At 46.6% G+C, this 24,853-nt stretch overlaps 1 protein-coding gene across 1 annotated transcript in view; it reads left to right on the top strand.

Moving 5' to 3' along the window:
- The first annotated feature begins 8,325 nt into the window (after positions 1-8,325).
- Positions 8,326-24,853, top strand: part of pcdh15b (protocadherin-related 15b) — a 1,128,636-nt gene continuing 1,112,108 nt past the window's right edge. The window contains exon 1 of the mRNA XM_078413191.1: positions 8,326-9,056. The gene's annotated coding sequence lies outside the window, so the exon portion shown is untranslated. The remainder of the gene's footprint in view (positions 9,057-24,853) is intronic.

The raw sequence follows: 24,853 nt of genomic DNA, 5'->3' as shown, positions 1-24,853 counted from the left end.
CACTTCTGGGACATGGGAGGAAACCGGAGCACCCGGGGGAAATGCAGTGTTACAGAGAGAACGTGCTAATGCCACACAGACAGCACCTGAGGTCAGGATTGAACCCTTGCCACTGTAGCTATTTGGCAGCAACACTCTCAGCTGTGCCGCCATTCATTATTATACATTTCAGGGCGCAGTCATACTATTGAATGTAGGAAGTAGTGTTTCTGTTTTTTTTTTAAGAAGTAGGAAAACTATTGTCATTCCAACATATTGACTGATTTTCCTTCCCCTTTCTGGCAGTTCCACAAATGCAGTACTTGGCAGGTATCATTGAGGATAGCCTGTCAATGCATTCAAACCAGGAAGCAGACTTGTCAGTGTCTTTTAATAGGAGCAGAATTAAGCCATTCGGACCATCAAGTGATCTCCATATTCAATTAAGGCTGATCTATCTCTCCTTTCTAACCCCAATTCTCCTGCCTTCTCCCCATCTCCCCTGGCACCCTGTACTAATCAAGAATTTTTCTAACTCTGCCTTAAAAAAATATCCATTGACTTGGCCTCCACAGCCTTCTGTGGCAATGAATTCCAGATTTACCACCCTCTGACTAAAGAGATTTCTTCCCCATCTCCCTCCTAAAGGAACGTCCTGTAGCGACCATAGAGAATGGTCCAGGTCGTCGAACCCTCGGATTGGCCAGCGAGGTCACGTGGGAACGCGACCATGGGGATTGGTCCAGGGAGCGACATCGCTGATTGGCCAGTGATGTCAGGTGCGCGTTTGGCGCCCGTTTTAGTCAGTTCGGTGAAGTCTTCAAGGAAGACAGTAAGTTTGTAATGGTTGTCCTTTACCTTGTTGTTTAACTCTGTATTCGAAGATTGCGGCTGCAATAAACTTCTTCTACAACCAACAAGTTTCGGACTCGCCATATTGGTGACCCCGACGTGATCTGGACGATCACCGACTGAGCAGGAACCCGACGCCTCATTGACGATGACCGAGCCGGGCACACCGGAGTTAAGCGCCGGAAGCGTTCATCTTCCATGGTTTTGGACGCACGCACCGCAAGCTTGGTTTATCCACACCGAGGCTCAATTTCATATAAAGAAGGTGTCGGACGAATCCACGAAGTACTTCTACCTCGTCAGCGCTCTATCGCCGGACACAACCAAGCGCGTGATGCGGTTCATCGTGGATCCACCTGCGGAAAACAAGTACGAGGCCATGAAGAAAGTATTACTGCGAACCTTCGGATTTAATAAGCATGGTGGTGCGGCAAAACTTCTGCACCTACCAGATCTTGGAGACCAACTGCCTTCCGTCCTCATGGCCGAAATGATGATGCTAGCCGGTGAGCATACGGATTGCCCTATGTTCGAACAGGCATTCCGCGAGAAACGTCCCGAGGATGTCTGACTGCTGCTCACGGATTGTTCTTTTAAGGACCCCGAAGCATATGCAGCGAAAGCGGACGCGCTCATAGCGGCAAAAAACAAGGCAAGTGGTTCGATCAACAAAGTCTCGACATCAGTGACCACGCCACAGCGACGGCAAGATGGCGCCACGTCTCCCGCCAATTTTCCGAAAGCCCGCCAAAAAGATCCGCACAAGCGCGGCTGGTGCTATTATCACCTACGATGGGGTAACGAAGCCCGCAACTGCCGTTTGCCTTGTACCTTCGCGGGAAATGCCTCGGCCGATCGTACATAGGGGCAGTTACGATTGGCCAGAACCGGCGCCTCTATGTCCATGATCGATTCACGGACACAGAATTTTTGGTAGACACGGGAGCCATCGTCAGCATAGTGCCGCCGACCGACCTCGAAACCAGATCGGGTAAGAGGTCCCACCCTCATCGCGGTTAATGGCAGCCCCATTCGCACTTTCGGTACACGGAAGATGTCCCTTGTTTTAGGCCTCCGCACGTACGAATGGCCATTCATCATAGCCGACGTCAAACAAGCGATCCTGGGCGCAGATTTTCTCTGGGCATTTTCACTGGTTCCGGATGTCCGCGGTAACGACCTCCGACCCTCCGCCCAAGATGAGCACGTCGCTCCGACAATCGCCTCCTCGCCCAGCCCTACTGTCCAGGCCGTCGTCGCGGCCCCCGACTCGTATGCTGCGATTCTGGCAGAGTTTCCGGAGCTGCTCGTCCAGCACTTTGACACGCCTTCGGCTAAGCACGGTGTGGTCCATCACATTCGCACCGAAGGCCCTCCCGTTTTCGCTCGGGCCAGGAGACTACCGCCAGACAAACTGGTGGTGGCAAGGGCGGAGTTCAGGAAAATGGAGGAAATGGGAATTGTCCGTCAGTCTGACAGCCCGTGGGCCTCGCCGTTACACATGGTCTCCAAGGCATCTGGGGGGTGGAGACCATGTGGCGATTATCGGCGTCTCAATGCTGTCACCACGGCTGATCGCTACCCCAGACCGCACCTACAGGATTTTTCATCTGGGCTGGAAGGACCGGTGGTGTTTTCCAAAATCGATTTGGTGCGAGGATACCATCAGATTCCGGTGCGACCGGAGGACATACAGAAAACTGCAACAATTACTCCGTTCGGGTTGTTTGAATGGTTGCGTATGCCTTTCGGTTTAAAGAACGCGGCACAGGCTTTCCAGCGGCTGATGGACCGCGTGGGCCGGGGTTTACCGTTTGTGTTTATTTATTTAGACGACATCCTGGTCGCCAGCCCCTCCGTGCAAGAACACCAGGCCCATTTGCGGACCGTGTTCCAGCGGCTCCAAGACCACGGGCTCATAATCCAACCCTCCAAATGTCAATTCGGCCTTCCTGCTCTTGATTTTCTAGGGCACAGAATTACCCCTGCCGGCGCCTCCCCTTTGCCCGAAAAGGTGGAGGCTATTCGGGCATTTCCTAGGCCCACCACAGTAAAAGGGCTACAGGAGTTCGTAGGCATGGTTAATTTCTACCATAGGTTCGTTCCGGCAGCTGCGCGAGTCATGCGCCCACTCTTCCAATGCCTTGCAGGGAATCCGGTAGATTTGTTGTGGTCCCCGACCGCTGAGTCGGCTTTTACAGCAGCTAAGGCAGCCTTGGCAGACGCCACCATGTTGGTCCATCCGAGCCCCTCCGCCCCCACGGCCCTGACGGTTGACGCCTCTGACGTGGCGGTGGGCGGGGTTCTGGAGCAGCAGGTCGGTGGCCGTTGGCAGCCTTTAGCGTTTTTCAGCCGGCAACTAAATTCGGCCGAGCTGAAGTATAGCGCATTTGACCGAGAGCTTCTGGCCCTCTATTTAGCTGTTCATCATTTCAGGTATTTCCTCAAGGGCCGCCCATTTGTGGCCTTTACGGACCACAAGCCATTAACATTTGCTTTTTTGAAATTGTCTGACCCATGGTCGGCCCGCCAGCAGCGGCATCTGACGGCTATCTCCGAATTTACCACCGATGTCCGTCATGTCGCGGGTAAGCTTAATGCCGTTGCTGACGCCCTGTCTAGACCTGCTTTTCCCCCTATTTCGGCGGTGGACTGCGAGGTGGATCCCCAGGAGCTTGCGGAGGCACAGCTCCTAGCGGATACCGTTTCGACTTACCGGTCCACCACTTCGGGATTGAAGTTGGCCCAGGTAGCTTGTGGGTCGGAGGGCACGAAAGTCTGGTGCGATGTTTCTCTTCCCCGTCCCAGGCCGGTAGTACCGCCCTCCCTTCAGCGCCGGGTTTTCGATGCCATTCATGGGCTGGCGCACCCGTATATCCGCTCCACCTCTGCCTTGGTAGCAGCGAGGTTTGTCTGGCACGGCCTGCGGAAACAGGTAGCGGGGTGGGCACGTTCCTGCGTGCCCTGTCAGACCGCTAAAGTCCAACGCCACGTCCAGCCCCCCGTACAGGATTTCGAGGTCCCGGCCGTTCGTTTTTTTCACATCCACGTGGATTTAGTCGGGCCTTTGCCTTCCTCCCGGGGCTACACCCACCTCCTCACGGTGGTGGATCGGTTCACCCGGTGGCCAGAGGCTTTCCCATTGTTTGATATTTCGTCCGCGTCTTGTGCTAGGGCTTGGGCCCTTCATTGGGTAGCTCGTTTCGGGGTCCCGGCAGTTATTACCACTGACAGAGGGCCACAGTTCACTTCGTCCCTCTGGGCCGCGCTGGCAGAGCTGTACGGGTCCAAGTTACAACCCACGACTGCTTATCACCCCCAGGCAAATGGACTCGTAGAAAGGTTCCACCGCCAACTTAAAGCGTCCCTCAGTGCAAGGCTTGAAGGCCCGGACTGGGTAGACCAACTCCCTTGGATTATTTTGGGCATCCGGACTGCTCCTAAGCTAGATCTCGGTGCGTCGTCCGCAGAGCTAGTATATGGCTCGACACTTTGAGTACCCGGAGATCTGTTTCCTGACCCTTCAGACCAGCTGCCTACCGTCCCATCAGTGTTAGCATCTCTCCGGGAACGGGTGGGTTCCCTGGCTCCAGTTCCGACTTCACGTCATGGGTGTCCCATGGTACATGAACCGTCTTCCCTGAAGGACTGTGAGTTTGTTTTTTTGCGTAAAGATGCCCATCGCGCCCCGTTGCAGAGGGTCTATCAAGGGCCGTTCCGGGTTTTGCGTAAGGGAACGGCTACCTTCACCTTAGACATGTGCGGCAAGAGTGAGCTCGTCTCGGTGTCCCGGCTAAAACCTGCACATTTGGATCCGGATCAACCAGTCCTGGTCGGTCAAACCCCTAGGAGAGGCCGACCTCCGTTAGTTCAGCTCAGTCCAGGACCCCCCGTTCCGATAGTTCCTCCAGGACCCCCCGTTCCGGCAGTTCCTCCTGGACCCCCCGTTCCGGTAGTTCCTCCAAAACCTCCCGTCCCGGCTGTTCCGCCAAGTCCGGAACCTCCGGCTCCTGTGGTTCAGGCTGTCCCTCTCCGTACCCGTTATGGTCGCGAAATCCGGCTCCCTGTTAGGTTCCGCACCTCGGGTTCTGGGGGGGGGTCATGTAGCGACCATAGAGAATGGTCCAGGTCGTCGAACCCTCGGATTGGCCAGCGAGGTCACGTGGGAACGCGACCATCGGGATTGGTCCAGGGAGCGACATCGCTGATTGGCCAGTGATGTCAGGTGCACGTTTGGCGCCCGTTTTAGTCAGTTCGGTGAAGTCTTCAAGGAAGACAGTAAGTTTGTAATGGTTGTCCTTTACCTTGTTGTTTAACTCTGTATTCAAAGATTGCGGCTGCAATAAACTTCTTCTACAACCAACAAGTTTCGGACTCGCCATAGTCCTTTAATTCTGAACCCACGACGTCTGGTTCCAGACTCTCCTACAAGTGGAAACATCCTCTCCACATCCACTCTATCCAAGCCTTTCACTATTCAGTCATTTTATTGAGGCCCTCCCTCATCCTAAACTCCAGCGAGTACAGGCCCAGTGCTGCCAAACGCTCATCATATTCTAACCCACTCATTCCTGGGATCATTCTCGTAAATCTTGTAGAAACGGCATGGTGGCAGAGCAGTAGAGCTACTGCCTTACAGCGCCAGAGCCTGGTTCGATCCTGACTATGAATGCTGTCTGTACAGAGTTTGTACGTTCTCCCCGTGTCCTGTGTGGGTTTTCTCGCACACTCAAAAGAGACAATAGACAATAGGTGCAGGAGGAGGCCATTCGGCCCTTCGAGCCAGCACCGCCATTCAATGTGATCATGGCTGATCATTCTCAATCAGTACCCTGCTTTCTCCCCATACCCCCTGACTCCGCTATCCTTAAGAGCTCTATCTAGCTCTCTCTTGAATGCATTCAGAGAATTGGCCTCCACTGCCTTCTGAGGCAGAGAATTCCACAGATTCACAACTCTCTGACTGAATTTTTTTTCCTCATCTCAGTTCTAAATGGCCTATCCCTTATTCTTAAATGGTGGCCCCTTGTTCTGGACTCCCCCAACATTGGGAACATGTTTCCTGCCTCTAACGTGTCCAACCCCTTAATAATCTTATACTTTTCGATAAGATCTCCTCTCATCCTTCTAAATTCCAGTGTATTCAGTGTAAGAGGTACAGGTTTGTAGGTTAATTGGCTTGGTGTAAATGTAAAATTGTCCCTAGTGTGTGTAGGATAATGTTAATGTGCAGGGATCGCGGGTGGATGCGGACTCGGTGGGCCGAAGGGTGTGATTCCGCGCTGTATCTCTAAACTAAACTATCACACCCGATGGACTAAAAATGAAATATATTCCCATATGAAAAAAAACAAGCTAAACAAAAGCCTCTCAGAATCTCTCAGCTCATCTTAAAATTATCTGTAAATTTCTGTGCAATCTACAGGATGAAGTTAAAATTTGATTCTTCTAACATAAGCACCACTGTCACCCTCTAATCAATCTGCTTAGTTGCAAGAAGCAACTCTCTCTTACTTCAAGTGACCCTTGCATCCCCTCTCTCTCTCTCTCTCTCTCCATCCCTCCCCCACCCAAGTACCAATTTCAAATTCGTCTTGTTGAAAGTCTCATTGCCTGTAACTCATTTGCAACTAGCCCACAGCTAACAATGGCCTGTTTCCTTTATCATCATTGCTTTTTTTAGCATATCTTTCATTCGTTTGTTCTATAACTCTCATTTCCCTTTCCTCTGACTCTCAGTTGAAGAAGAGTCTCGACCCGAAACGTCACCTATTCCTTTTCACCAGAGATGCTGTCTGACCCGCTGAGTTACTCCAGCTTCTTTGAGTCTATCTTCAGTTTAAACCAGCATCTGTGCTTTCTTCCTACTCATCGCTCTGCCTTCCAACTGATTTGCTCTGTTATTGCAGAATCCAGCCCACATTTCAACTAATCCAATTGATTCTAACAGCCTCCCTATCCAATCTTGCTACTGCTCTGATCAGCTAATATTGACAGTTTCCATTTCCAGCGTGTAAAAAAAACATTGACAAGACTGCCAGTTTAATATACTAATTGTTGGCACGTGTTTCTGTAAAAAAACAAAACCAAACTGCATCTTCTCTGGGAGAAACACAACACAAATACCGTCCGATTGCGAAGAAAACAGTCCAAAAAAACAGCCCACTTGGGGTGAAAAGGATTTGACCATTGGAAGAGCTTCAAAAACACTCTTTGGTCTGCCCGGAACTTGTCGGTTTTCCAGCACAGTGTCTCAGATGTCCATTGGGAGGTATTGCCAACTGGTCTATTCCAGACTGCAGAAGTACACACTGAAGCCTAGTGCAGCCAACACCAAGGCTGTGTTGGAGGACCACAGCCGAGGGTTCTTCTGCTGCTGGACATTGAGGGGCAGAGTCCAGTGTGGTTGGGATACAGTTGGGACATCACCCCAAAGGGCCACATGAGTGGCAAGGGGGGTTGTTGTGATATTGCAGGGACTACTTTGTTGTATCACAAGGACTACTTTGTTTGCCTGTGTAGTAATGTCTATATAAGAGAATGAGGTGATCACTCTGGTTCCAGGTGGCTATGGAATAAACAGCCTGGATTTAAGCTCCAGCATTATAACCTTTTAAACACGTGTACCTGTGGTCCCTCCAGAGTCTCAACAAAAGGTACAACAGATACCGGACCACAAAGTACAACAGGGGTTTGCACAAAGACAGGTGTTAACACATTAAGACACGACTGAGCTTACACGCACTGAAAATATATGAAGCCTTTTTTGCATATTTTTTGTTTTGTAAATACATTTTATTCTAAATAAAGTTTATTTTCGAAATGAACTATAATTCATATTTAACTGTAGTTTCCACCAGGGTAAGCAATCGCACTGAGAAACCGTGCAATAAACGGCATGCAATGTTTACGACTGCAATGGTTAAATCACTGACTAACACAGGTTTGTTTTTTTTACCAGCAAGTTCACAGAGAAAAGGAAGCCTAAAGTTACAGGAATCTCTTTCTACAAAGAGATATTCACAGGCTGCTGCCGATTTAAAAAAAAATTCTGAAGTAAGATTGCAACGTAAGAAACAGGAGGTGAATTAATACTGCACCGAGACCAATGCAATAACAGGAAAATATATAAGTTAAACTGCATCAGCTGCAGCTTTTTGTCAATCTGCTGCTTGGAAACTAACTGTCTGAGTCTTGTGGAGGGGGAATGCACCGGTGAATCGACGGTGAATATTGGGTGCATTTTATTGGGTACATCAGACGCCCGTGCCTTTCCGACGTGCGTCATTTTAACCCAAACCGCCTCGCATCCAAAAACTGGCTTGTGCAAACAAAAAAAAAAAAGCCACACAGTCAAGAGTGTAACGGCGACTTGCTGAGCAGAGTGTGGCGCACTTCCACAAGACTTGATGGTTGGAAGTGCGGCACGTCGGCTGTGAACGGGTCTCCCCCCTCCACCCACCCACCCCTCTGTTATATCGATGCAAGTCTTGCAGCGAGCGCATCCTTGGTTCGGGCTTCCCAGCTGCAGAGGCTCTTGTATCATTATCCGCGCGTTCTTTTATTATTATTATTAGTATTATTATTATTATTATTGTTTTTTTGCAAAGGGTTTTTATTCATTATTGTTTTTTTGCAAAGGGTTTTTATTCATTATTGCTTTTTTTTTTTGCAAAGGGTTTTTATTAACCAGACTCTGTCACCTGTCCTCCTCTCCTCCTGCTAAACATATACTCAGTTACTCAGCTTATCCTCCAGCTTCTCCCAAGATGTAAAAGACATGAAAAAGAGGTCGCTGAAGCAGGTACAGAATTGGCACTGAACGCCTCCTGGGTTGCATGAAAACGTCTCTCTTTGGCAAACTTTTTTTTGGGGGGGTTAGGAAATCCTCTCTTCTCTCTCCCCCCCCCCCCCCTGCCCTCCCCCAGCCTTCGGTGAGGGATTCTTCACGTTTAACAAGAAAAAGTCAATCGCAGTAGTGGTGGACAAGTAAACCCCCTGGACTGGCGTCACATCTCGGCTGAGCGATCCCTTCTCCCTTGCAAAAAGAGAGGTTGCTCTTGCACAAACTGGCAGCAAGCAAGCAAGCAAGCAGGTTGAATGAAGAACGTCTCCGGGTGAAACATTTCTCCCCCCCACCCCACTTTTCCCTCTCGCTGCATTTCACATGGAAAAGGGAAGTATCGTGGTGGAAGATAAAGAATATTTCGGTGCCCGCTTTCAAGGTAAGCGACCGGCGTCCTTAACTTCCAATCAACTGGATGGAGCTCGGGATTGCAAGAGGCAGCAACAGTCCATCAACAAATTTAGTTGCAACCTAAAACGTGAAACTAGATTTATCTTTGACCAAAGATATTTATTTTTTTGGGGGGGGGAGGATTTTTTTAATTTTTAAGAACCAAGGCAAAATGTCAAGGTACTTGTTTCGATGTATAATTGGTGTTGATTTGGGTCGTCGTGTGTGGGAGAGATGCAGTTTGGGTGTGTGTGGGGGGTGGGGTGTCAAACCCAAGTGCCTTCTACCTAATTGTGTGGGTTCTTCAATTTCGGCGATTAAGTTTTAGAAATGGACATTTGCGTGCAAGGTGGGGTTGGGTAGATGGATGAGCCTGATAAGATGCACAGAACTTTTTTTGTTTGATTTTTGTGGTCCCCATGTTATTTGCTTAGTGTGTGTGTCAAGTCAAGTTTATTTGTCACATACACATACAAGATGTGCAGTGAAATGAAAGGTCGCCCACAGTCCTGTGTGTGTGTGTGAAGTTTATTTGTCACATACACATACAAGATGTGCAGTGAAATGAAAGGTCACACAGTCCAGTATGTGTGTGTGAGTTTATTTGTCACATACACATACAAGATGTGCAGTGAAATGAAAGGTCGCCCACAGTCCTGTGTGTGTGTGTGAAGTTTATTTGTCACATACACATACAAGATGTGCAGTGAAATGAAAGGTCGCCCACAGTCCAGTATGTGTGTGTGTGTGAAGTTTATTTGTCTCATACACATACAAGATGGGCAGTGAAATGAAAGGTCATCTCCAGTCCAGTGTGTGTGTGTGTAGTTTATTTGTCTCGTACACATACAAGATGTGCAGTGAAATGAAAGGTCATCTCCAGTCCAGTGTGTGTGTGAAGTTTATTTGTCACATACACATACAAAGATGTGCAGTGAAATGAAAGGTCACCCACAGTCCAAAATGTGTGTCAAGTTTATTTGTCACATGTGCAGTGAAATGAAAGGTCACCTCCAGTCCAGTGTGTGTGTGTGTGTGGGTGGTAAGTGGAGTTGGTGGACGGACAGTATCCTTGTGCATGGACGGCCAGGTGTCGGGCGGCGCCGGGTTGATTGGGGACTTTGGTTGAAAGGAGCGGCCAGGTCGGCGGCAAAACGGCAGAGAATACAGAGACCTGGTGCCCCACAGAGACACCCCCCCCCCCCCACACACACACACACACACACCCACCCACCTGCAACGCCGCCGAATGAAGCGATGCAGCGAACACGCCCGGTTGCATTTAATTTGCTAATCACAAACGCTAATCGTGTAATGCACTCGGAGATTATTAATTCGCCAGGTACATGTGCTGGCTGGTAATTAATGATGCGGCCGGCGTGTTTGATTTCGCCACTGGGGAGAACAAGTCAACATCTGCTACCGACCGGCCGAGGCAAATGCTGGCGTGCAAACCATTTGAATTTCATCTTCAATTGGAAATGGGGCGCGTGGCGTTATTATTTTTGCAACTTGATAGGGTCCGCATCTTGGTTAAAGCTGGCGCTGCTGTTTGGAAATGGGAAGGGAGGGGGGGGTGGTGCAGGTAGGTGCAGCAGGTGGTACAACAACAACAACAACAACAGGTGTCCCGGCTCTGCGGCGCGGCGCGGCGCACCTGGCGGGGGAGGCACACCTGCCCAGAACGTTCGCTCACCTGGGTCGCTTTCCCCTCCACCCGCGCGGCTGCGAACCATCGGCCGAGAGCCTCAGTCCTACACCTGACACACACACACACGCGCATGCATGCATGCATGTTTAGGTAGGTAGTTCAGTTTAGTTCAGTTCTGCATACCAGCAAGGGTCAAGAGTGTTTTATTGTCACGTGCATGGAATTCTCTGCCACAGAAGGTTAGTTGAGGCCAGTTCATTGGCTATATTTAAGAGGGAGTTAGATGTGGCCCTTGTGGCGAAAAGGGATCAGGGGGTACGGAGAGAAGGCAGGCACGGGATACTGAGTTGGATGATCAGCCATGATCATATTGAATGTCGGTGTAGGCTCGAAGGGCCGAATGGCCTACTCCCGCACCTATTTTCTATGTTTCTATGCCACAGCGTTTGCACATTTGGAGTGGTATGGAATAATACTCTATTGTCACGTGTGGCGAGTCGCAGTGAAATTCTTTGCCCGGGTAAAGTTACAAAGTACACTGGCTCCATCTTTGTCCTTCCTCTCGCCAGAGCTGGATAGAGCTCTTAAGGATAGCGGAGTCAGGGGGTATGGGGAGAAGGCAGGAACGGGGTACTGATTGAGAATGATCAGCCATGATCACATTGAATGGTGGTGCTGGCTCGAAGGGCCGAATGGCCTCCTCCTGCACCTATTGTCTACCATTCCCCCAACGCTGGGTCTCCATTGTTCTTCCCATTGTCCATGTACAGTTCCAATTGACAAGTTGTGTCTGGTATCATTGTAGAACAGGCAATATTTCTGGAGAGAAGAAATAGACAATAGACGCAGGAGGAGGCCGTTCGGCCCTTCGAGCCAGCACCGCCATTCAATGTGATCATGGCTGATCATTCTCAATCAGTACCCCGTTCCTGCCTTCTCCCCATACCCCCTGACTCCGCTATCCTTAAGAGCTCCATCTAGCTCTCTCTTGAATGCATTCAGAGAATGGGCACCCATCCCTTCTATCCAAATAATGGACACCCATTCCTTCTCTCCAGCGATGCTGCCTTGCCCCGCTGAGTTACTCCAACATTTCGTGTCCATGTTCAGTGTAAACCAGTGTCAGCAGTTCCTTCCTACACATTTTGTCTGCTACCTGCATCTCTTTTGATGTCTTGTTTTCACACCTCACCCTTCCCTATCTCTTGTGCCTCCCTCTCCCCTGACTCTCAGTCTGAAGAAGGGTCTCGACCCGAAATGTCACTCATTCCTTTTCTCCAGAGATGCTGCCCGTCCGCTGAGTTACTCCAGCACTTTGTGTCTACGCTGTAAACCACCATCTGCAGTTCCTTCCGAAACATTTGGTCTGCTCCAATGAAATTCTTACTTGCAGCAACACATCAGAACACGTAAACATAGTACACTGTGATCAATATAATGAACAAAAAAATAAAAAGTTCAACGTGTGTGTGTGTGTGTATATATCAATATACATACATATTTATACAGATAAACAGGTAATTTATGGACAGTTAATTTCTTTTTTGCATGCGCGGTAAACAACCAGATGCATAAGCAGTTACAAATTGCAAACATTGCCTTCGAGGAAGTTTTTATCGATTGTATAAAATCAAGAGAGGAATAGATTGGGTAGATGCACAGAGTCTCTTGTCCAGAGTAGAGGAATCGAGGACATGCAGACATAGGTTTACGGTGAGGGGGAGGGGGAAGATTTAATAGGAATCTGAGGAGTCATTTTTTCACACAAAGGTAGGAGGTAGTTGTGGCAGTGACTATCCCAACATTTAAGACACAATTAGATGGATACATTGGATAAGCCAGGTTTAGAGAGATGTGAACCAAACGCAGGCAGGTAGGACTTGTGTGGATGGGACATGTTGGCTGATGTGGGCAAGTTGGGCCGAAGGGCCTGTTTCCACACTCTTTGACTCTATTGTGTGTAGGGTTAAGTTTGCATTTATTTTGCGGGCTGCAAAGTGTTAATGAACATGCAATTAAAAAAAAAAAAAACCCTCTCCAAAAATACAGGAGCTCTCGTGAGATAGATCTTGTGAGAAAAGTACATTAATTATAGTAGGTTGCAGAATCTTAATTTTATCACTCATAATTTTGCAGTTAATTCCTATTTATCTACAGACACATGCGATGGGTATGATGTGCTGCTGCTTACGTTGCCTGCACTTCTTTAGAAACGTTTCCTGTAGTCGTGATTGATTAATTCAACCCTTCAGTTTAATGGTAACTAACTTATAAATGTGCCCAGAACTCATGTAGTTGGTCGGATGACATCCAAAACGATTCCACCTCGAGCACATTTCCTGCTGCTACTTAGATGGCACGTAAATTTATTCTTCATCATCATCTACCTATGAATGATAAGAACAGCCAACTGAATCAATCACTTTGCTCGTGCTGCTCGCCGTTTGTTCTCTAGTAATTTGCAATGTCCAAATTAAAATTAAAATGAGGTCATGGCAAAAAATAGAGACACATGGAACTAACTGCAGGTGCTGGAATCGTGCGCAAAACACAGTGCTGGAGTAACTGGGGGTGGCCACGGTGGCGCAGGGGTAGAGTTGCTGCCTTATAGCGGCAGAGACCCGGGTTCGCTCGGGTGCTGCCTGTACGGAGTTTGTACCTTCTCCCCGTGACCTGCGTGGGTTTTCGCTGGGTGCTCTGGTTTCCTCCCACATTCCAAAGATTGTAGGCCAATTGCCTTGGCAAAAATTGTAAATTGTCCCGCGTGTAGGTAGGACAGTGTTCATGTGTGGGGATCGCTGGTCAGCGCGAACTCGGTGGGCTGAAGGGCCTGTTTCAGCACTGTACCCTTAAACTAGACTAAACTAAACTCGGAGGGTCAGACAGCATCTGTGGAGGGAGTACAGAAGTGACGTTTCTGTTCAGGACACTTTTTCAGACTGATTATAGTGGGGGGGGGGGGGGGGCAGGTGTCATAGACCTGCACAGGAAGGTAGAAACTCCAGCCCCCACGAGTCTCGGGCAGATGAGGTTTGTCAGTCTGGGAAGGCAGCCAGCCCATCTAGGAGAGGAAAACTCTGATCAAAACCTCCACTGCCTGTGGCCATATCCAGTCATGGAAAAGGCTCCAGCAGTAACGTGCAGGGACGTGCTGCATGGGCAACAGCCTGTCCTTCACATGACATTGCCCAGGATTGCATCCGACCACACCTCAACTGCAGACCTACACCTTTCACCGATGGTCAGCCATGACCGAGGGGGACCTAAGGAGGGGGGAGAATGAGAGCATGAATTATAGTTGGGGAGAAGGTCTGGCAGAACAGCTGTTGGAGAGAGGATGAGAACATCGTCAAAGTAGGCACTCTTTGACAAGACATCGCAGTGGAGCAGTAAATGGAGGATCAAGGAACTGCAGATGCTGGAATCTTGAGCAAAAAACACCAAGTGCTGGAGTATCTCGATGGGAGCTGCAGATGCTGGAATCGCAAGATCTCAATGCTGAAAATTGGATGTTGAGAAAATGTTTCCACTAGTGGGAGAGTCTAGGACCAGAGATCATAGCCTCAGAATAATAGGACGTACCTTCAGAAAGGAGATGAGAAGGAATTTCTGTAGTCAGAGGGTGTTGAATCTGTGGAATTCATTGCCACAGGCCGCTTGTGCAGACCAAGTCAATGAATAGGTTTGGATATTTTTAAGGCGGAGATTGACAGATTCTTGTTTAGTTAAGGGTGTCGGGTTATGGGGCGAAGGTAGGAGAATGGGGTTGAGAGGTAAAGATAGATCAGCCATGATTGAATGGTGGAGTAGACTTTATGGTCTAAATGGCCTCCTTCCACTCTTATAACTTATGAACGTATCTTCATACAATTATACATTTGTAATTTTGGCAGTGATATTATTTAATGACTGTCGCAGGAGATTGGGCGAAATTAAAAGTCTGTTTTTTATATTTCTACTCGGTGTGGCTGATCAATTGTGCCGAAAAGGTCCACAGCGGATTTGGCTGACTGCTAGATTTTAGAAGATCCGGTGTACTTAAATAATTGGCACGAGTTTCCAACAATCTTTTGACCATTTGCAATATTGGAAGTGACTGTGAAATCTGATTGCAGATCAAATTTGAAGAGAGGTAATCAAATCAAACAACGGTAAATGCATGAAAATTGTTTTGCACTTTGATAGTTCTTCAAACTTCAATGGGAAAACAAAATTAGGTCATGTGCAAAGTAGGCTTCTAGTTCATTTTCTTTCATTTTGCTGTACTGTTGGGGATGACATATCTGCTCATTGTTTTAGGTATGAATAGTCAACAATACCCATTTATAAAAGGAAGAAAACTGTGATCCAGCAGAATGCATCCAAATGGTTTTTGTGGTTTTCTGTTTTTGCGGCCATCACAGGAAATTGATCAAACTCTGCATTTTCTTGGAATCAATAGTTCTAATGTAGTAGAAGTTAACAAAAAAAACAAGCAAATTAATGTACCTGTACGTTTTCAGTGCTTGGCTGGTGTGCCACATGACTTCATGCAATGTACAAGATCTATGTTGCTCAGTTGATGAGTCATAGAGTGATACAGAGTGGAAACTGGCTCTGTGGCCCAACTTGCCCACACCGGCAACATGTCCCAGCTACACTCGTCCCACCTGCCCGCATTTGATCCATAACTCTCTAAAACTGTCCTATCCATGTACCTGCCTTACTGTTTCTTAAATGTTGGGATAGTCCCAGCCTCAACTACCTCCTCTGGCAGCTTGTTCCATACACCCACCACCCTTTGTGTGACAATGTTTCCCCTTAGATTCCTCTTAAATCTTTTCCCCTATGTCCTCTGGTCATCGATTCACCTGACACTCCTCTCATGATCTTATATACCTCTCTAAGATCTTATATACCTCTCTAAGATCACCCCTCATCCTCCTGTGCTCCAAGGAAGAGTCCCAGCCTACTCAACCTCTCCCAAAAGCTCAGACCCTCTAGTGCTGGCAACATCCTCGTAAATCAAACCCTTTTACAGAATGCATAAGTCGCAATACCTTTCATGTTCCTTTACGATTAACAGGAAAGCTGATAGTAATTGTAAGGACTTTCTTCAATTTATCAGCGTGGTAAATAACGTGAACTATCTGGCAGACACATGGAACTGCAGATGCTGGAATCTTGAGCCAAACACAGTGCTGGAGTAACTCAGTGGGTCAGGCAGCCCTCGGGGAGGGAATCGCTGGGCGACGTTGCGGTCTTGGCTGGGCGATCTTGGCTAATGTAATCTGACTTTGGGTGCAGTCCGTGTGGAGTCTTAGTCACGGATATGCTTTCTTTCTCACCTTCCTATCTTCCAGCTAACTCATTGAGATAAAATCACCACCTTGCTAAATATTTAAACATTGCACTTTCCCCAAGGCACACTGTCTAACTTTCATGATTTCCCTTTACTTTTGCTAAAGAAAATGTGGCCAGATTCAGGTCGGGACCTAACTTCAGACTAATGAACTAACTTTTGTTTCCACTAAAAGTGGTTTTAGAATTGCTGAGAGCAGCCACAATTAGGCCGTTACATTTTTTTGAGACAAATCAGGAAAGTAATAGAACTGTATTTCTCCAAATGTGCTAATTCGCTGCCTTTTGCAATTTTCTAATAACCCTTATTAGTTTGCAGCGTTTTCGTGAATTGCACTAGTTACATTGGTTTTATGTTTGTCCTCTCAAAGCTCTGAATCAAATAGGAAAATGAAATGATTGATCTAAACTAGGACAGTTCTATAAAGAGATCTAGCACTGGTGATGGGTTGCAACATGCTTTCTGAATTTGGGTTAAAACGTGTAGGAAATATATCACAGCGTGTGATGCTTATGTTGTTGCATGTTGCTTGTATTAATTTGTTTCACTTTAAAAGCATAGTAATAGCGTTTTTAAAGTTTACATTTGTGTGGCATTTGGTTTTCATTATTGTTTTCAATGTGAAAGAGTCGGTATAATATTTTTTGTAATTGCTTCAGTCTTCCTCCATTCAAACAATTTTAGCACAATCACAGGTAAGATGATGTAACTGCAGTCCCGATGTATCTCTTTAGATTTAGATTTAGAGATACGGCGCGGAAACAGGCCCTTCGGCCCACCGGGTCCATGCCGCCCAGCGATCCCCGCACATTAACACTATCCTACACACACTAAGGACAATTTTTTACATTTACCCAGTCAATTAACCTACATACCTGAACATCTTTGGAGTGTGGGAGGAAACCGAAAATCTCGGGGAAAACCCACGCAGGTCATGGGGAGAACGTACAAACTCCGTACAGAATTTGGGTTAAAACGCGCCCATAGTCGGGATCGAACCTGAGTCTCCGGCGCTACATTCGCTGTAAGGCAGCAACTCTACCGATGAAATAACATGATAACAGGTTGTTCATTCATTTGTATTTAGATTGAAAAATGGTTTAGTTTTGGTTTAGAGATGCGGTGCGGAAAAAGGCCCTTCGGCCCACCGAGTCTGTGCCGACCAGCGATCATCCTGTACATTTCTTAGTCTTTCGTGTCCATCGTCTATGTTTCAAATGTTACATCACCATCATCGTCCGTCCCGAAAAGGGCACAAACCTCCGGCGACAATCAGTGGGAGCCATCACTTGCAAGGTCGACGATGGTGGTCACAGAATTAGCCCGGGACACTTCCAGTTTCCAGCCCTGCGATGTGGACGCTTCTGCTATGGGGCCGTCTTGTCCACTAGCACTATCCTACACATTCTAGGGACGATTTACAATTTTACCAAAGCCAATCAACCTGCAAACCTGCACGCCTTTGGAATGTGGGAGGAAACCGGAGCACCTGGAGAAAACCCACATGGTCACAGGCAAAAAGTGCAAGCTCTGTACAGACGGCGCCCGTAGTCAGGATCGAACCCGGTCTCTACCCGGGCAAGGCAGCAACTCTACCGCTGCGCCATCGTGCCGCCCCCAAGTTCAACATGGGTTCAACATAGAAAGGCGGAATTCGTCAAGATTACTCTGCAGTCAAGAGAGGGTGGTGCAGCTGCCAGAGCTGTTGCCTCGTAGTGCCAGAGACTGGGTTTGATCCTGACTTTGGGTGCTGTCCGTGTGGAGTTTGCACGTTCTCCTTGTGACTGCATGGGTTTCCTCCAGGTGCTCCGGTTTCCTCCATTGTCCCAAAAACATGCAGGTCTGTAGAATAATTGGTCTGTTGTGTGTAGCGAGTTGACACGAAAGTGGAATAACACAGAACTAATGTGAACAGGTGATTGCTGGTCGACTTGGTGGGCCGAAGGACCTGTTTCCATGCTGTATCTTTCAATGAATTGCATCTCCCCATCTTACTTGAACAACAGCATTTTATGTCAGAATTACATTATTGGGGATTACACCAAATATGTCCTTTAGTAATTAATTCTATTGACAAACCATAATCAATAGTCATTGTCTGCCCTTCGTTTGGCATTGTCAAAAATAATTTGTTTCATCTTTTAAAAAAAGATATCAGATTAAAATTGAATGCTGCTCTGCAATCATTGGCATTGCCTTCCTTAACAGACGGGCCATGTTATTTATGCTCATGACTTATTCCTGGTTTAAACTCTATCTGGTTTGTCCTTTGCCGTCAATCATATTTATTTATTTTACTTTCTTTTACCTTTTCAGTGTAACTTTAGAAGTTCTATAATTGGCTGGGCAATTCTAGCCAATGTAACCCTTAGTCTGAATATATTAAAAGGATACGCTTTCCTTCTCAGCTAACATTGAGATAAAATCACCACCTTGCTAAATATTTAAACATTACACTTTTCCCAAGGCATATTGTTTAACTTTCATGATTTCCCTTTACTTTGCGTTAAAAAAAAAAGAAAAGTGAGGCTAGGTTCATTGATAAGATTTGATGTTGCAACACGTTTCTGTAAGATCATTATTGAATAATTGCATGTGACAAAATGTGTTATTTTAATGGTCGTGGACTGAGGTTATTAAAGCACCCATTAATTGACTATTTTAAAGGCATTTCTATTAGAAATGCCTCATAATAAGGAATGCATTGCCACAAGAAAGTTAGACTCCAAGTGGCTCTTTGAAGATTATAAATGGGAAAAATATCTTTTAAATTAGTTTATTGCCCTGGCTTATCTCGGTTTCAATTCAAAATCAAAGAATATCCTATGTTTTAAAGATGCCAGTGATAAGACCAAATTAAGTTTTAACCAGATATTTTCATGGATTTCTCTCATTTTAAATGTGGAATTCTATTCATAAATCTGAACAATGTTTGTACGTATGGGGAATGCCATGTTTGGCTATTACTGTGGATAAGGAAAACATATTTTACAGAAACAACTTAAAAATATATTTTTGTCCCTCTGAAAGTCTCTTACAATTTTCTTTCTGAATCAGTTCAATGGATAGCTGCAGATCTGGTCATGACAGACACAAAACGCTGGAGTCACTCAGCGGGTCAGGCAGCATCTCTGGCGAAAAGGAATAGGTGACGTTTCGAGTCCAGACCCTTTTTCAGACTGAGAGTCAGGGGAAAGTGGGAACCAGTGGGAAGATGGTACTTGGGAGAAGTGACTGGAAAATATGCAAAAAGCAACGATAATCATCAGTCTGAAGAAGGGTTGCCCATTCCTTTTCTCCTGAGATGCTGCCTGACCTGCTGCGTTACTCCAGCATTTTGTGAATAAATACGCTGAGTTACTCCAGTATTTTGTGTCTACCATCAAGTAATGTGGAGCACACAAAAGACCATTGTTGACCTTGGGATAGGTGTCACACATTTCCTTGATTATCGTTGCTTTTGGCATATCTTCCATTCAATTCTGAGTAAGGTCATAGTGATAGGAGTAGAATTAGACCATTTGGCCCATCAAGTCTACTCCACCATTCAATCATGGCTGATCTATCTCTCCCTCCTTACCCCATTCTCCTGCCTTCTCCCCATAACCTCTGACACCCGTACTAATCAAGAATCTATCTATCTCTGCCTTAAATATATCCGCTGACTTGACATCCACAGCCTTCTGTGGCAAATAATTCCATCGTCTATATCTCTCGTTCCCCTGTCCCCCGACACTCAGTCTGAAGAAGGGTCTCGACCCGAAACGTCACCTATTCCTCTTCTCCAGAGATGCTGCCTGACGCGCTGAGCTACCCCAGCTTTTAGTGTCTGTCTTCGGTTTAAGCCAGCATCTGCAATCCCTCCCTACATAACTCTGCCCATGCCCAGGTTCCCCAGACCACTGTGGTTTAAACCGGATAGAAAGAAAATGCTGGAATAACTCAGCGGGACTGGCAGAAACGTCACCCATCCCTTCCAGAAATGCTGCATGGCCCGCTGAGTTACTCCAGCATTTTGTGTCTATCTTTCCCAGACCATCACCTGGTGAACCAAAGCCTCCAATGCAGTAATAATTTTGTAAATATTTTAAAATTAAGGATAGCGGTGTCTGGGGTATGGGGAGAAGGCAGGAACGGGGTACTGATTGAGAATGATCAGCCATGATCACATTGAATGGTGGAGATGGCTCGAAGGGCCGAATGGCCTTCTCCTGCACCTATTGTCTATAGTCTATTGTCTAAAATAATAGATAGCAAAAGGAATAGTTACTGTAGCTGTGTACTATTTTTGTGGCACTGGTAAGCCAGAATAGAATCTTTTTACCCCTTTCTGCTCCCCTTGGAGGTATTAGCTGTGCACATGGGATCTGGTTTCTGGCTCTGGTGCCTCACTCGTCTGGCGATACGTCTTGCACGATCCTTAGCAGTGATTATTAAAAAGGCATTTGGGCACAGAGAGCCACAGACACAGGCTTGATCCTGTCCTTATCAACCGGCAGAGTATAACATTGCAATATTGAGCAAGGAATGGAGAAAAGCTTATTTGACCTGATTTAAAAATAAGATTTTATTGCACAGTTGATAAAAAATAAATAAATATATAGATAGCATTGTGGGTGGGATGGTGGCGCGGCGGTAGAGCTACTGCCTTACAGCGGCAGAGACCCGGGTTCTATCCTGACTACGGGCGCTTGTCTGTACGGAGTTTGTATGTTCTCCCCGTGACCGCGTGAGATTTCTCCAAGATCTTCAGTCTCATCACACACTCCATAGGTTAATTGGCCTGGTGCGAATGTAAAATTGTCCCTGGTGTGTGTTGGGTGGTGTTGGGGTGCGGGAATCACTGGTCGGTGCGGACTTGGTGGGACGACCGGCCTGTTTTCATGCTGAATCTCTAAAACTAAAACTAGATCGTTGGGCAAAGTTAACTATAGACAATAGGTGCAGGAGGAGGCCATTCGGCCCTTCGAGCCAGCACCGCCACTCAATGTGATCATGGCTGATCATTCTCAATCAGTACCCCGTTCCTGCCTTCTCCCCATACCCCCTGACTCTGCTATCCTTAAGAGCTCTATCCAGCTCTCTCTTGAATGCATTCAGAGAATTGGCCTCCACTGCCTTCTGAGGCAGAGAATTCCACAGATTCATAACTCTCTGACTGAAAAAGTTTTTCCTCATCTCAGTTCTAAATAGACAATAGACAATAGAAAATAGGTGCAGGAGAAGGCCATTCGGCCCTTCGAGCCAGCACCGCCATTCAATGTGATCATGGCTGATCATTCTCAATCAGTACCCCGTTCCTGCCTTCTCCCCATACCCCCTGACTCCGCTATCCTTAAGAGCTCTATCTAGCTCTCTCTTGAATGTATTCAGAGAATTGGCCTCCACTGCCCTCTGATTCACAACTCTCTGACTGAAAATGTTTTTCCTCATCTCAGTTCTAAATGGCCTACCCCTTATTCTTAAACTGTGGCCCCTTGTCTGGACTCCCCCAACATTGGGAACATGTTTCCTGCCTCTAACGTGCCCAACCCCTTAATAATCTTATACGTTTCGATAAGATCTCCTCTCATCCTTCTAAATTCCAGTGTATACAAGCCTAGTCGCTCCAGTCTTTCAACATATGACAGTCCCGCCATTCCGGGAATTAACCTAGTAAACCTACGCTGCACGCCCTCAATAGCAAGAATATCCTTCCTCAAATTTGGAGACCAAAACTGCACACTGTACTCCAGGTACGGTCTCACTAGGGCCCTGTACTATTTCACATGCAGTATTTGTAAAGTGAGTGGTATCAATCATTTCTAGGCTCTTTGGCAAAGGTAAAGAGGAAGTGTGGGCTTGTCTATATGTGACTACAGAGAGCTACAACAGACAGACATACCCTTCAGCACCGACTACAGCAGATTCACTGGTGCATATTATGAGAAAAAGAGTTTTGTTGGCATGAGGTGATAGAGGATTCTTTCACTGCAGTTCGCAAAAATTTTCCTGGTTATTTTCCTCATCAGCTTCTCAAATGCATGAGATAGACACAAAGTGCTGGAGTAACTCAGCAGGTCAGGCAGCATCTCTGGAGAAAAATGATGGTGACGTTTCAGGTCAGGAACCATGGTCTGATATGTTGAGTCATGTGTGAAGCAATACTATGGCTGCATAGATTTAAAAAAATTAAAAAATCTGATCATCCTTTCCCAACTCTATTTTATTAGTGAGCAAGTGTGTTTTAAGTTACCTTCAGGCACTGGCAGTGTGAAGAAGGGTCCCGACCTGAAATGTCACCTGTCCTTTTTCTCCTGAGATGCTGCCTGACCTGCTGAGTAACAATAGACAATAGGTGCAGGAGGAGGCCATTCGAGCCAGCACTGCCATTCAATGTGATCATGGCTGATCATTCTCAATCAGTACCATGTTTCCTGCCTCTAACTTGTCCAACCCTTGGTTAATTCCCGGAATGGCGGGACTGTCGTATGTTGAAAGGCTGGAGCAATTTGGCTTGTATACACTGGAATTTAGAAGGATGAGGGGGGATCTTATTGAAACATATAAGATAATTAGTGGATTGGACACATTAGAGGCAGGAAACATGTTCCCAATGTTGGGGGAGTCCTGAACAAGGGGCCACAGTTTAAGAATAAGGGGTAGGCCATTTAGAACGGAGATGAGGAAGAACTTTTTCAGTCAGAGAGTGGTGAAGGTGTGGAATTCTCTGCCTCAGAAGGCAGTGGAGGCCAGTTCGTTGGATGCTTTCAAGAGAGAGCTGGATAGAGCTCTTAAGGATAGCGGAGTGAGGGGGTATGGGGAGAAGGCAGGAACGGGGTACTGATTGAGAGTGATCAGCCATGATCGCATTGAATGGCGGTGCTGGCTCGAAGGGCTGAATGGCCTACTCCTGCACCTATTGTCTATTGTCTATTGTCAACCCCTTATTAATCTTATACGTTTCGATAAGATCTCCTCTCATCCTTCTAAATTCCAGTGTATACAAGCCTAGTCGCTCCTCTTTCAACATATGACAGTCCCGCCATTCCGGGAATTAATCTAGTAAACCTACGCTGCACGCTCTCAATAGCAAGATATAACACCAGTATTTTGTGTCTACATTTGGTACAAACCGGCATCTGCAGTTCCTTTTTATCACATACTGGCCAATGACCACTAGGTGCATCCACTGATGTGTTTTCTGTGAGAATATCGGTCTTTAATTTTAACCTTTAATTTTAAAACAGCTCGTCCTACTTGGGATGTCTGATTCCATTGGGATTTCTGGTATTCTTTTTCAGTTACGCATATGATTTGGAAAAGATTGGTTATCATTTTCAGCCCGAAAGATTGTGACAAGCTCAAACTCGGCAGATTTAGGAGTGCTCTCCAAATGCACATAAAGTTTTGTAGGGAGAAATAATTGTGGAAAGCAAAAAAAAATAAAAGAGTACTCGGGTGCATGAATAGGGAAGATCTACTGAAAACAAATATGTCTGCAGGAATTTTTAACTAAAAGATTGTTAGCAAATTCGAGCAGGTCAGACAGTATCGGTGGAGAGAAGGGGGAAAAGACCTCCAGCTTCATGACGCTAACTTCATTATCTGTCTATTCACAAAATGCTGGAGTAACTCGGCAGGTCAGGCAGCATCTCAGGAGAGAAGGAATGGGTGACGTTTTGGGTCGAGTCCCTTCTTCAGACTGATGTCAGGGGGGCGGGACAAAGGAAGGATATAGGTGGAGACAGGAAGATAGAGGGAGATCTGGGAAGGGGAGGGGAAGAGAGGGACAGAGGAACTTTCTAAAGTTGGAGAAGTCGATGTTCATACCACTGGGCTGCAAGCTGCCCAGGCGAAATATGAGGTGCTGCTCCTCCAATTTCCGGTGGGCCTCACTATGGCACTGGAGGAGGCCCATGACAGAAAGGTCAGACTGGGAATGGGAGGGGGAGTTGAAGTGCTCTGCCACCGGGAGATCAGTTTGGCCAACGCGGACCAAGCGCGGGTGTTGAGCGAAGCGATCGCCGAGCCTGCGTCATCAGCTGTCTGATCTGCAGAGTGTTCTCATGATTTTTTTTTTGTTTAAAACCTACTGGCGTATGCTTTTCAGAGGACCGTAAATTGATGTGCATTCACTGAAGAGGAGCAGTTGCATACATTTCTTGGAGTAAATACAAAGAGAAGACCTTTAATTGAGGATTCTGTATTAAGCAGCACACAACGGCAATTGGTTTGGGGGAATTGGATTGCAATGGGCATCAAATGAGGAGCTGTCTGACCCTGAGCAGAGATGTTCCAATTAGCTGATAGAAAATAAAGGTTACCACAAATGTTACATTTCTAATAATGACATTTCTTTGCCCTAAACGTTTTTGATCAAATGATAACATTGTTCGTAGCCAGTGTGGAAAAATGTATTGATTCACTTCATTTTCAGTTGTGATGGTTCATCTGCAATCACAGAATTATTTTCTGAGTCATCAACTTTCTTTTTGCTCTGATCTTTCCATCTTGGAATTAAAGTGCTTTATTATGGAATGGATTAATCGTGGTCAGAACCATTTCATACAAAGAAACCCATCTCTATTTAACCAGGCTGGCCAGGTTTAGTTTTAGTTTAGAGATACAACATGGAAACAGGCCCTTTGTCCCACTGAGTCTGCAGTGTCCAGTGATCCCTGCACATTAATGCTATCCTACACACAAAAGCGACAATTTACATTTATACTCAATAACCAAAGTCTGTAGTCTCTTTTTTGCTCTGGTTTATTTTCACCCACATGTTTAGACCGTAATGGTGTATCCTTATTGT

This window comes from Rhinoraja longicauda, chromosome 16 (assembly GCF_053455715.1).
Source record: "Rhinoraja longicauda isolate Sanriku21f chromosome 16, sRhiLon1.1, whole genome shotgun sequence".
Classification (NCBI taxonomy): Eukaryota; Metazoa; Chordata; class Chondrichthyes; order Rajiformes; family Arhynchobatidae; genus Rhinoraja; species Rhinoraja longicauda.
This window is presented reverse-complemented; position numbering and strand designations above follow the sequence as displayed.